Genomic DNA, 14,803 nt, shown 5'->3' on the forward strand with positions numbered 1-14,803 from the left:
TCCAGCATATTGTACTCCAGCGAGCCCCCCACTAACACTGCTGTACAGAACGTCAGTCTCTATGAATCCGACATATTGTACTCCAGCGAGCCCCCCACTAACACTGCTGCACAGAACGTCAGTCTCTATGAATCCAGCATATTGTACTCCAGCGAGCCCCCCACTAACACTGCTGCACAGAACGTCAGTCTCTATGAATCCGGCATATTGTACTCCAGCGAGCCCCCCACTAACACTGCTGTACAGAACGTCAGTCTCTATGAATCCAGCATATTGTACTCCAGCGAGCCCCCCACTAACACTGCTGTACAGAACGTCAGTCTCTATGAATCCGGCATATTGTACTCCAGCGAGCCCCCCACTAACACTGCTGCACAGAACGTCAGTCTCTATGAATCTGGTATATTGTACTCCAGCGAGCCCCCCACTAACACTGCTGCACAGAACGTCAGTCTCTATGAATCCGGCATATTGTACTCCAGCGAGCCCCCCACTAACACTGCTGTACAGAACGTCAGTCTCTATGAATCCGGCATATTGTACTCCAGCGAGCCCCCCACTAACACTGCTGCACAGAACGTCAGTCTCTATGAATTCAGCATATTGTACTCCAGCGAGCCCCCCACTAACACTGCTGTACAGAACGTCAGTCTCTATGAATTCAGCATATTGTACTCCAGCGAGCCCCCCACTAACACTGCTGTACAGAACGTCAGTCTCTATGAATTCAGCATATTGTACTCCAGCGAGCCCCCCACTAACACTGCTGTACAGAACGTCAGTCTCTATGAATTCAGCATATTGTACTCCAGCGAGCCCCCCACTAACACTGCTGTACAGAACGTCAGTCTCTATGAATCCGGCATATTGTACTCCAGCGAGCCCCCCACTAACACTGCTGTACAGAACGTCAGTCCCTATGAATCCGGCATATTGTACTCCAGCGAGCCCCCCACTAACACTGCTGTACAGAACGTCAGTCTCTATGAATCCGGCATATTGTACTCCAGCGAGCCCCCCACTAACACTGCTGTACAGAACGTCAGTCTCTATGAATCCGGCATATTGTACTCCAGCGAGCCCCCCACTAACACTGCTGTACAGAACGTCAGTCTCTATGAATCCGGCATATCGTACTCCATCGAGCCCCCCACTAACACTGCTGTACAGAACGTCAGTCTCTATGAATCCGGCATATCATACTCCAGCGAGCCCCCCACTAACACTGCTGCACAGAACGTCAGTCTCTATGAATCCGGCATATCATACTCCAGCGAGCCCCCCACTAACACTGCTGTACAGAACGTCAGTCTCTATGAATCCGGCATATCATACTCCAGCGAGCCCCCCACTAACACTGCTGTACAGAACGTCAGTCTCTATGAATCCGGCATATTGTACTCCAGCGAGCCCCCCACTAAAACTACTGTACAGATATCAGTCCCTATGAATCCGGCATATTGTACTCCAGCGAGCCCCCCACTAACACTGCTGTACAGATATCATTCTCTATGAATCCGGCATATTGTACTCCAGCGAGCCCCCCACTAACACTGCTGTACAGATATCATTCTCTATGAATCCGGCATATTGTACTCCAGCGAGCCCCCCACTAACACTGCTGTACAGAACGTCAGTCTCTATGAATCCGGCATATTGTACTCCAGCGAGCCCCCCACTAACACTGCTGCACAGAACGTCAGTCTCTATGAATCCGGCATATTGTACTCCAGCGAGCCCCCCACTAACACTACTGTAAAGAACGTCAGTCTCTATGAATTCTGCATATTGTACTCCAGCGAGCCCCCCACTAACACTGCTGCACAGAACGTCAGTCTCTATGAATCCGGCATATTGTACTCCAGCGAGCCCCCCACTAACACTGCTGCACAGAACGTCAGTCTCTATGAATTCAGCATATTGTACTCCAGCGAGCCCCCCACTAACACTGCTGCACAGAACGTCAGTCTCTATGAATCCGGCATATTATACTCCAGCGAGCCCCCCACTAACACTGCTGTACAGAACGTCAGTCTCTATGAATCCGGCATATTGTACTCCAGCGAGCCCCCCACTAACACTGCTGCACAGAACGTCAGTCTCTATGAATTCAGCATATTGTACTCCAGCGAGCCCCCCACTAACACTGCTGTACAGAACGTCAGTCTCTATGAATCCGGCATATCGTACTCCAGCGAGCCCCCCACTAACACTGCTGTACAGAACGTCAGTCTCTATGAATCCGGCATATTGTACTCCAGCGAGCCCCCCACTAACACTGCTGTACAGAACGTCAGTCTCTATGAATCCGGCATATTGTACTCCAGCGAGCCCCCCACTAACACTGCTGTACAGAACGTCAGTCTCTATGAATCCGGCATATCGTACTCCAGCGAGCCCCCCACTAACACTGCTGTACAGAACGTCAGTCTCTATGAATCCGGCATATCATACTCCAGCGAGCCCCCCACTAACACTGCTGCACAGAACGTCAGTCTCTATGAATCCGGCATATCATACTCCAGCGAGCCCCCCACTAACACTGCTGTACAGAACGTCAGTCTCTATGAATCTGGCATATCGTACTCCAGCGAGCCCCCCACTAACACTGCTGTACAGAACGTCAGTCTCTATGAATCTGGCATATCATACTCCAGCGAGCCCCCCACTAACACTGCTGTAGGGAACGTCAGTCTCTATGAATCCGGCATATTGTACTCCAGCGAGCCCCCCACTAACACTGCTGTACAGAACGTCAGTCTCTATGAATCCGGCATATCGTACTCCAGCGAGCCCCCCACTAACACTGCTGCACAGAACGTCAGTCTCTATGAATCCGGCATATCGTACTCCAGCGAGCCCCCCACTAACACTGCTGCACAGAACGTCAGTCTCTATGAATTCAGCATATCGTACTCCAGCGAGCCCCCCACTAACACTGCTGTACAGAACGTCAGTCTCTATGAATTCAGCATATTGTACTCCAGCGAGCCCCCCACTAACACTGCTGCACAGAACGTCAGTCTCTATGAATCCGGCATATTGTACTCCAGCGAGCCCCCCACTAACACTGCTGTACAGAACGTCAGTCTCTATGAATCTGGCATATTGTACTCCAGCGAGCCCCCCACTAACACTGCTGTACAGAACGTCAGTCTCTATGAATCCGGCATATCATACTCCAGCGAGCCCCCCACTAACACTGCTGTACAGAACGTCAGTCTCTATGAATCCGGCATATCATACTCCAGCGAGCCCCCCACTAACACTGCTGTACAGAACGTCAGTCTCTATGAATTCTGCATATTGTACTCCAGCGAGCCCCCCACTAACACTGCTGTACAGAACGTCAGTCTCTATGAATCCGGCATATTGTACTCCAGCGAGCCCCCCACTAACACTGCTGTACAGAACGTCAGTCTCTATGAATTCTGCATATTGTACTCCAGCGAGCCCCCCACTAACACTGCTGCACAGAACGTCAGTCTCTATGAATCCGGCATATTGTACTCCAGCGAGCCCCCCACTAACACTGCTGTACAGAACGTCAGTCTCTATGAATTCTGCATATCGTACTCCAGCGAGCCCTCCACTAACACTGCTGTACAGAACGTCAGTCTCTATGAATCCGGCATATCGTACTCCAGCGAGCCCCCCACTAACACTGCTGTACAGAACGTCAGTCTCTATGAATCCGGCATATTGTACTCCAGCGAGCCCCCCACTAACACTGCTGTAGGGAACGTCAGTCTCTATGAATCCGGCATATTGTACTCCAGCGAGCCCCCCACTAACACTGCTGTACAGAACGTCACTCTCTATGAATCCGGCATATCGTACTCCAGCGAGCCCCCCACTAACACTGCTGTACAGAACGTCAGTCTCTATGAATCCGGCATATTATACTCCAGCGAGCCCCCCACTAACACTGCTGTACAGAACGTCAGTCTCTATGAATCCGGCATATCATACTCCAGCGAGCCCCCCACTAACACTGCTGCACAGAACGTCAGTCTCTATGAATTCTGCATATCATACTCCAGCGAGCCCCCCACTAACACTGCTGTACAGAACGTCAGTCTCTATGAATTCTGCATATTGTACTCCAGCGAGCCCCCCCACTAACACTACTGTACAGAACGTCAGTCTCTATGAATTCTGCATATTGTACTCCAGCGAGCCCCCCACTAACACTGCTGCACAGAACGTCAGTCTCTATGAATCCGGCATATCATACTCCAGCGAGCCCCCCACTAACACTGCTGTACAGAACGTCAGTCTCTATGAATCCGGCATATCATACTCCAGCGAGCCCCCCACTAACACTGCTGTACAGAACGTCAGTCTCTATGAATCCGGCATATCATACTCCAGCGAGCCCCCCACTAACACTGCTGTACAGAACGTCAGTCTCTATGAATCCGGCATATCATACTCCAGCGAGCCCCCCACTAACACTGCTGTACAGAACGTCAGTCTCTATGAATTCCGCATATCGTACTCCATCGAGCCCCCCACTAACACTGCTGTACAGAACGTCAGTCTCTATGAATCCGGCATATCATACTCCAGCGAGCCCCCCACTAACACTGCTGTACAGAACGTCAGTCTCTATGAATCCGGCATATCGTACTCCAGCGAGCCCCCCACTAACACTGCTGTACAGAACGTCAGTCTCTATGAATCCGGCATATTGTACTCCAGCGAGCCCCCCACTAACACTGCTGTACAGAACGTCAGTCTCTATGAATCCGGCATATCGTACTCCAGCGAGCCCCCCACTAACACTGCTGCACAGAACGTCAGTCTCTATGAATTCTGCATATCGTACTCCAGCGAGCCCCCCACTAACACTGCTGTACAGAACGTCAGTCTCTATGAATCCGGCATATCGTACTCCAGCGAGCCCCCCACTAACACTGCTGTACAGAACGTCAGTCTCTATGAATTCTGCATATTATACTCCAGCGAGCCCCCCACTAACACTGCTGTACAGAACGTCAGTCTCTATGAATTCAGCATATCGTACTCCAGCGAGCTCCCCACTAACACTGCTGCACAGAACGTCAGTCTCTATGAATCCGGCATATCGTACTCCAGCGAGCCCCCCACTAACACTGCTGTACAGAACGTCAGTCTCTATGAATCCGGCATATTGTACTCCAGCGAGCCCCCCACTAACACTGCTGTACAGAACGTCAGTCTCTATGAATCCGGCATATCATACTCCAGCGAGCCCCCCACTAACACTGCTGTACAGAACGTCAGTCTCTATGAATCCGGCATATCATACTCCAGCGAGCCCCCCACTAACATTGCTGTACAGAACGTCAGTCTCTATGAATCCGGCATATTGTACTCCAGCGAGCCCCCCACTAACACTGCTGTACAGAACGTCAGTCTCTATGAATCCGGCATATCGTACTCCAGCGAGCCCCCCACTAACACTGCTGCACAGAACGTCAGTCTCTATGAATTCTGCATATCATACTCCAGCGAGCCCCCCACTAACACTGCTGCACAGAACGTCAGTCTCTATGAATCCGGCATATCATACTCCAGCGAGCCCCCCACTAACACTGCTGTACAGAACGTCAGTCTCTATGAATCTGGCATATCGTACTCCAGCGAGCCCCCCACTAACACTGCTGTACAGAACGTCAGTCTCTATGAATTCTGCATATCATACTCCAGCGAGCCCCCCACTAACACTGCTGTACAGAACGTCAGTCTCTATGAATCTGGCATATCGTACTCCAGCGAGCCCCCCACTAACACTGCTGTACAGAACGTCAGTCTCTATGAATCCGGCATATCATACTCCAGCGAGCCCCCCACTAACACTGCTGTAGGGAACGTCAGTCTCTATGAATTCTGCATATCATACTCCAGCGAGCCCCCCACTAACACTGCTGTACAGAACGTCAGTCTCTATGAATTCGGCATATCGTACTCCAGCGAGCCCCCCACTAACACTGCTGTACAGAACGTCAGTCTCTATGAATCCGGCATATTGTACTCCAGCGAGCCCCCCACTAACACTGCTGCACAGAACGTCAGTCTCTATGAATCCGGCATATTGTACTCCAGCGAGCCCCCCACTAACACTGCTGTACAGAACGTCAGTCTCTATGAATCCGGCATATCGTACTCCAGCGAGCCCCCCACTAACACTGCTGTACAGAACGTCAGTCTCTATGAATCCGGCATATCGTACTCCAGCGAGCCCCCCACTAACACTGCTGTACAGAACGTCAGTCTCTATGAATCCGGCATATCATACTCCAGCGAGCCCCCCACTAACACTGCTGTACAGAACGTCAGTCTCTATGAATCCGGCATATTGTACTCCAGCGAGCCCCCCACTAACACTGCTGTACAGAACGTCAGTCTCTATGAATCCGGCATATCATACTCCAGCGAGCCCCCCACTAACACTGCTGCACAGAACGTCAGTCTCTATGAATTCTGCATATCATACTCCAGCGAGCCCCTCACTAACACTGCTGCACAGAACGTCAGTCTCTATGAATTCCGCATATCGTACTCCAGCGAGCCCCCCACTAACACTGCTGTACAGAACGTCAGTCTCTATGAATCTGGCATATCATACTCCAGCGAGCCCCCCACTAACACTGCTGTACAGAACGTCAGTCTCTATGAATCCGGCATATCGTACTCCAGCGAGCCCCCCACTAACACTGCTGTACAGAACGTCAGTCTCTATGAATCCGGCATATTGTACTCCAGCGAGCCCACCACTAACACTGCTGTACAGAACGTCAGTCTCTATGAATCTGGCATATCATACTCCAGCGAGCCCCCCACTAACACTGCTGTACAGAACGTCAGTCTCTATGAATTCCGCATATCGTACTCCAGCGAGCCCCCCACTAACACTGCTGTACAGAACGTCAGTCTCTATGAATCCGGCATATCGTACTCCAGCGAGCCCCCCACTAACACTGCTGTACAGAACGTCAGTCTCTATGAATCCGGCATATCATACTCCAGCGAGCCCCCCACTAACACTGCTGCACAGAACGTCAGTCTCTATGAATTCTGCATATCATACTCCAGCGAGCCCCCCACTAACACTGCTGTACAGAACGTCAGTCTCTATGAATTCTGCATATTGTACTCCAGCGAGCCCCCCACTAACACTGCTGTACAGAACGTCAGTCTCTATGAATTCTGCATATTGTACTCCAGCGAGCCCCCCACTAACACTGCTGTACAGAACGTCAGTCTCTATGAATCCGGCATATCGTACTCCAGCGAGCCCCCCACTAACACTGCTGTACAGAACGTCAGTCTCTATGAATTCTGCATATTGTACTCCAGCGAGCCCCCCACTAACACTGCTGTACAGAACGTCAGTCTCTATGAATCCGGCATATCATACTCCAGCGAGCCCCCCACTAACACTGCTGTACAGAACGTCAGTCTCTATGAATTCAGCATATCGTACTCCAGCGAGCCCCCCACTAACACTGCTGTACAGAACGTCAGTCTCTATGAATCCGGCATATTGTACTCCAGCGAGCCCCCCACTAACACTGCTGCACAGAACGTCAGTCTCTATGAATCCGGCATATTGTACTCCAGCGAGCCCCCCACTAACACTGCTGTACAGAACGTCAGTCTCTATGAATCTGGCATATTGTACTCCAGCGAGCCCCCCACTAACACTGCTGTACAGAACGTCAGTCTCTATGAATCTGGCATATCATACTGCAGCGAGCCCCCCACTAACACTGCTGCACAGAACGTCAGTCTCTATGAATTCTGCATATCATACTCCAGCGAGCCCCCCACTAACACTGCTGTACAGAACGTCAGTCTCTATGAATTCCGCATATCGTACTCCAGCGAGCCCCCCACTAACACTGCTGTACAGAACGTCAGTCTCTATGAATCCGGCATATTGTACTCCAGCGAGCCCCCCACTAACACTGCTGTACAGAACGTCAGTCTCTATGAATCCGGCATATTGTACTCCAGCGAGCCCCCCACTAACACTGCTGCACAGAACGTCAGTCTCTATGAATTCTGCATATCATACTCCAGCGAGCCCCCCACTAACACTGCTGCACAGAACGTCAGTCTCTATGAATCCGGCATATTGTACTCCAGCGAGCCCCCCACTAACACTGCTGTACAGAACGTCAGTCTCTATGAATCCGGCATATCATACTCCAGCGAGCCCCCCACTAACACTGCTGCACAGAACGTCAGTCTCTATGAATTCTGCATATCATACTCCAGCGAGCCCCCCACTAACACTGCTGTACAGAACGTCAGTCTCTATGAATTCCGCATATCGTACTCCAGCGAGCCCCCCACTAACACTGCTGTACAGAACGTCAGTCTCTATGAATCCGGCATATCATACTCCAGCGAGCCCCCCACTAACACTGCTGTACAGAACGTCAGTCTCTATGAATCCGGCATATCGTACTCCAGCGAGCCCCCCACTAACACTGCTGTACAGAACGTCAGTCTCTATGAATTCTGCATATTGTACTCCAGCGAGCCCCCCACTAACACTGCTGTACAGAACGTCACTCTCTATGAATCCGGCATATCATACTCCAGCGAGCCCCCCACTAACACTGCTGTACAGAACGTCAGTCTCTATGAATCCGGCATATTATACTCCAGCGAGCCCCCCACTAACACTGCTGTACAGAACGTCAGTCTCTATGAATCCGGCATATTGTACTCCAGCGAGCCCCCCACTAACACTGCTGTACAGAACGTCAGTCTCTATGAATCCGGCATATTGTACTCCAGCGAGCCCCCCACTAACACTGCTGTACAGAACGTCAGTCTCTATGAATTCTGCATATTGTACTCCAGCGAGCCCCCCACTAACACTGCTGTACAGAACGTCAGTCTCTATGAATTCTGCATATTGTACTCCAGCGAGCCCCCCACTAACACTGCTGTACAGAACGTCAGTCTCTATGAATCCGGCATATCGTACTCCAGCGAGCCCCCCACTAACACTGCTGTACAGAACGTCAGTCTCTATGAATCCGGCATATCGTACTCCAGCGAGCCCCCCACTAACACTGCTGTACAGAACGTCAGTCTCTATGAATTCTGCATATTGTACTCCAGCGAGCCCCCCACTAACACTGCTGTACAGAACGTCAGTCTCTATGAATCCGGCATATCATACTCCAGCAAGCCCCCCACTAACACTGCTGTACAGAACGTCAGTCTCTATGAATTCAGCATATCGTACTCCAGCGAGCCCCCCACTAACACTGCTGCACAGAACGTCAGTCTCTATGAATCCGGCATATTGTACTCCAGCGAGCCCCCCACTAACACTGCTGTACAGAACGTCAGTCTCTATGAATCCGGCATATCATACTCCAGCGAGCCCCCCACTAACACTGCTGTACAGAACGTCAGTCTCTATGAATCCGGCATATTGTACTACAGCGAGCCCCCCACTAACACTGCTGTACAGAACGTCAGTCTCTATGAATTCAGCATATCGTACTCCAGCGAGCCCCCCACTAACACTGCTGTACAGAACATCACTCTCTATGAATCCGGCATATTGTACTCCAGCGAGCCCCCCACTAACACTGCTGTACAGAACGTCAGTCTCTATGAATTCAGCATATTGTACTCCAGCGAGCCCCCCACTAACACTGCTGTACAGAACGTCAGTCTCTATGAATTCAGCATATCGTACTCCAGCGAGCCCCCCACTAACACTGCTGTACAGAACGTCAGTCTCTATGAATCCGGCATATTGTACTCCAGCGAGCCCCCCACTAACACTGCTGTACAGAACGTCAGTCTCTATGAATCCGGCATATCATACTCCAGCGAGCCCCCCACTAACACTGCTGTACAGAACGTCACTCTCTATGAATTCAGCATATCGTACTCCAGCGAGCCCCCCACTAACACTCCTGCACAGAACGTCAGTCTCTATGAATTCTGCATATTGTACTCCAGCGAGCCCCCCACTAACACTGCTGTACAGAACGTCAGTCTCTATGAATTCTGCATATTGTACTCCAGCGAGCCCCCCACTAACACTGCTGTACAGAACGTCAGTCTCTATGAATTCTGCATATTGTACTCCAGCGAGCCCCCCACTAACACTGCTGTACAGAACGTCAGTCTCTATGAATTCTGCATATTGTACTCCAGCGAGCCCCCCACTAACACTGCTGTACAGAACGTCAGTCTCTATGAATTCTGCATATCGTACTCCAGCGAGCCCCCCACTAACACTGCTGTACAGAACGTCAGTCTCTATGAATTCTGCATATCGTACTCCAGCGAGCCCCCCACTAACACTGCTGTACAGAACGTCAGTCTCTATGAATTCTGCATATCGTACTCCAGCGAGCCCCCCACTAACACTGCTGCACAGAACGTCAGTCTCTATGAATTCTGCATATTGTACTCCAGCGAGCCCCCCACTAACACTGCTGTAGGGAACGTCAGTCTCTATGAATTTGGCATATTGTACTCCAGCGAGCCCCCCACTAACACTGCTGTACAGAACGTCAGTCTCTATGAATCCGGCATATTGTACTACAGCGAGCCCCCCACTAACACTGCTGTACAGAACGTCAGTCTCTATGAATTCAGCATATCGTACTCCAGCGAGCCCCCCACTAACACTGCTGTACAGAACGTCACTCTCTATGAATCCGGCATATTGTACTCCAGCGAGCCCCCCACTAACACTGCTGTACAGAACGTCAGTCTCTATGAATTCAGCATATTGTACTCCAGCGAGCCCCCCACTAACACTGCTGTACAGAACGTCAGTCTCTATGAATTCAGCATATCGTACTCCAGCGAGCCCCCCACTAACACTGCTGTACAGAACGTCAGTCTCTATGAATCCGGCATATTGTACTCCAGCGAGCCCCCCACTAACACTGCTGTACAGAACGTCAGTCTCTATGAATCCGGCATATTGTACTCCAGCGAGCCCCCCACTAACACTGCTGCACAGAACGTCAGTCTCTATGAATTCAGCATATCATACTCCAGCGAGCCCCCCACTAACACTGCTGTACAGAACGTCAGTCTCTATGAATCCGGCATATTGTACTCCAGCGAGCCCCCCACTAACACTGCTGCACAGAACGTCAGTCTCTATGAATCCGGCATATTATACTCCAGCGAGCCCCCCACTAACACTGCTGTACAGAACGTCAGTCTCTATGAATCCGGCATATTGTACTCCAGCGAGCCCCCCACTAACACTGCTGCACAGAACGTCAGTCTCTATGAATTCAGCATATTGTACTCCAGCGAGCCCCCCACTAACACTGCTGTACAGAACGTCAGTCTCTATGAATCCGGCATATCGTACTCCAGCGAGCCCCCCACTAACACTGCTGTACAGAACGTCAGTCTCTATGAATCCGGCATATTGTACTCCAGCGAGCCCCCCACTAACACTGCTGTACAGAACGTCAGTCTCTATGAATCCGGCATATTGTACTCCAGCGAGCCCCCCACTAACACTGCTGTACAGAACGTCAGTCTCTATGAATCCGGCATATCGTACTCCAGCGAGCCCCCCACTAACACTGCTGTACAGAACGTCAGTCTCTATGAATCCGGCATATCATACTCCAGCGAGCCCCCCACTAACACTGCTGCACAGAACGTCAGTCTCTATGAATCCGGCATATCATACTCCAGCGAGCCCCCCACTAACACTGCTGTACAGAACGTCAGTCTCTATGAATCTGGCATATCGTACTCCAGCGAGCCCCCCACTAACACTGCTGTACAGAACGTCAGTCTCTATGAATCTGGCATATCATACTCCAGCGAGCCCCCCACTAACACTGCTGTAGGGAACGTCAGTCTCTATGAATCCGGCATATCATACTCCAGCGAGCCCCCCACTAACACTGCTGTAGGGAACGTCAGTCTCTATGAATTCAGCATATTGTACTCCAGCGAGCCCCCCACTAACACTGCTGTACAGAACGTCAGTCTCTATGAATCCGGCATATCGTACTCCAGCGAGCCCCCCACTAACACTGCTGCACAGAACGTCAGTCTCTATGAATCCGGCATATCGTACTCCAGCGAGCCCCCCACTAACACTGCTGCACAGAACGTCAGTCTCTATGAATTCAGCATATCGTACTCCAGCGAGCCCCCCACTAACACTGCTGTACAGAACGTCAGTCTCTATGAATTCAGCATATTGTACTCCAGCGAGCCCCCCACTAACACTGCTGCACAGAACGTCAGTCTCTATGAATCCGGCATATTGTACTCCAGCGAGCCCCCCACTAACACTGCTGTACAGAACGTCAGTCTCTATGAATCTGGCATATTGTACTCCAGCGAGCCCCCCACTAACACTGCTGTACAGAACGTCAGTCTCTATGAATCCGGCATATCATACTCCAGCGAGCCCCCCACTAACACTGCTGTACAGAACGTCAGTCTCTATGAATCCGGCATATCATACTCCAGCGAGCCCCCCACTAACACTGCTGTACAGAACGTCAGTCTCTATGAATTCTGCATATTGTACTCCAGCGAGCCCCCCACTAACACTGCTGTACAGAACGTCAGTCTCTATGAATCCGGCATATTGTACTCCAGCGAGCCCCCCACTAACACTGCTGTACAGAACGTCAGTCTCTATGAATTCTGCATATTGTACTCCAGCGAGCCCCCCACTAACACTGCTGCACAGAACGTCAGTCTCTATGAATCCGGCATATCGTACTCCAGCGAGCCCTCCACTAACACTGCTGTACAGAACGTCAGTCTCTATGAATCCGGCATATCGTACTCCAGCGAGCCCCCCACTAACACTGCTGTACAGAACGTCAGTCTCTATGAATCCGGCATATTGTACTCCAGCGAGCCCCCCACTAACACTGCTGTAGGGAACGTCAGTCTCTATGAATCCGGCATATTGTACTCCAGCGAGCCCCCCACTAACACTGCTGTACAGAACGTCACTCTCTATGAATCCGGCATATCGTACTCCAGCGAGCCCCCCACTAACACTGCTGTACAGAACGTCAGTCTCTATGAATCCGGCATATTATACTCCAGCGAGCCCCCCACTAACACTGCTGTACAGAACGTCAGTCTCTATGAATCCGGCATATCATACTCCAGCGAGCCCCCCACTAACACTGCTGCACAGAACGTCAGTCTCTATGAATTCTGCATATCATACTCCAGCGAGCCCCCCACTAACACTGCTGTACAGAACGTCAGTCTCTATGAATTCTGCATATTGTACTCCAGCGAGCCCCCCCACTAACACTACTGTACAGAACGTCAGTCTCTATGAATCCGGCATATTGTACTCCAGTGAGCCCCCCACTAACACTGCTGTACAGAACGTCAGTCTCTATGAATTCTGCATATTGTACTCCAGCGAGCCCCCCACTAACACTGCTGTACAGAACGTCAGTCTCTATGAATCCGGCATATCGTACTCCAGCGAGCCCCCCACTAACACTGCTGTACAGAACGTCAGTCTCTATGAATCCGGCATATTGTACTCCAGCGAGCCCCCCACTAACACTGCTGTACAGAACGTCAGTCTCTATGAATTCCGCATATCGTACTCCATCGAGCCCCCCACTAACACTGCTGTACAGAACGTCAGTCTCTATGAATCCGGCATATCATACTCCAGCGAGCCCCCCACTAACACTGCTGTACAGAACGTCAGTCTCTATGAATCCGGCATATCGTACTCCAGCGAGCCCCCCACTAACACTGCTGTACAGAACGTCAGTCTCTATGAATCCGGCATATTGTACTCCAGCGAGCCCCCCACTAACACTGCTGTACAGAACGTCAGTCTCTATGAATCCGGCATATCGTACTCCAGCGAGCCCCCCACTAACACTGCTGCACAGAACGTCAGTCTCTATGAATTCTGCATATCGTACTCCAGCGAGCCCCCCACTAACACTGCTGTACAGAACGTCAGTCTCTATGAATCCGGCATATCGTACTCCAGCGAGCCCCCCACTAACACTGCTGTACAGAACGTCAGTCTCTATGAATTCTGCATATTATACTCCAGCGAGCCCCCCACTAACACTGCTGTACAGAACGTCAGTCTCTATGAATTCAGCATATCGTACTCCAGCGAGCTCCCCACTAACACTGCTGCACAGAACGTCAGTCTCTATGAATCCGGCATATCGTACTCCAGCGAGCCCCCCACTAACACTGCTGTACAGAACGTCAGTCTCTATGAATCCGGCATATTGTACTCCAGCGAGCCCCCCACTAACACTGCTGTACAGAACGTCAGTCTCTATGAATCCGGCATATCATACTCCAGCGAGCCCCCCACTAACACTGCTGTACAGAACGTCAGTCTCTATGAATCCGGCATATTGTACTCCAGCGAGCCCCCCACTAACACTGCTGTACAGAACGTCAGTCTCTATGAATCCGGCATATCATACTCCAGCGAGCCCCCCACTAACATTGCTGTACAGAACGTCAGTCTCTATGAATCCGGCATATTGTACTCCAGCGAGCCCCCCACTAACACTGCTGTACAGAACGTCAGTCTCTATGAATCCGGCATATCGTACTCCAGCGAGCCCCCCACTAACACTGCTGCACAGAACGTCAGTCTCTATGAATTCTGCATATCATACTCCAGCGAGCCCCCCACTAACACTGCTGCACAGAACGTCAGTCTCTATGAATCCGGCATATCATACTCCAGCGAGCCCCCCACTAACACTGCTGTACAGAACGTCAGTCTCTATGAATCTGGCATATCGTACTCCAG

This window comes from Anomaloglossus baeobatrachus, chromosome 11 (assembly GCF_048569485.1).
Source record: "Anomaloglossus baeobatrachus isolate aAnoBae1 chromosome 11, aAnoBae1.hap1, whole genome shotgun sequence".
Classification (NCBI taxonomy): domain Eukaryota; kingdom Metazoa; phylum Chordata; class Amphibia; order Anura; family Aromobatidae; genus Anomaloglossus; species Anomaloglossus baeobatrachus.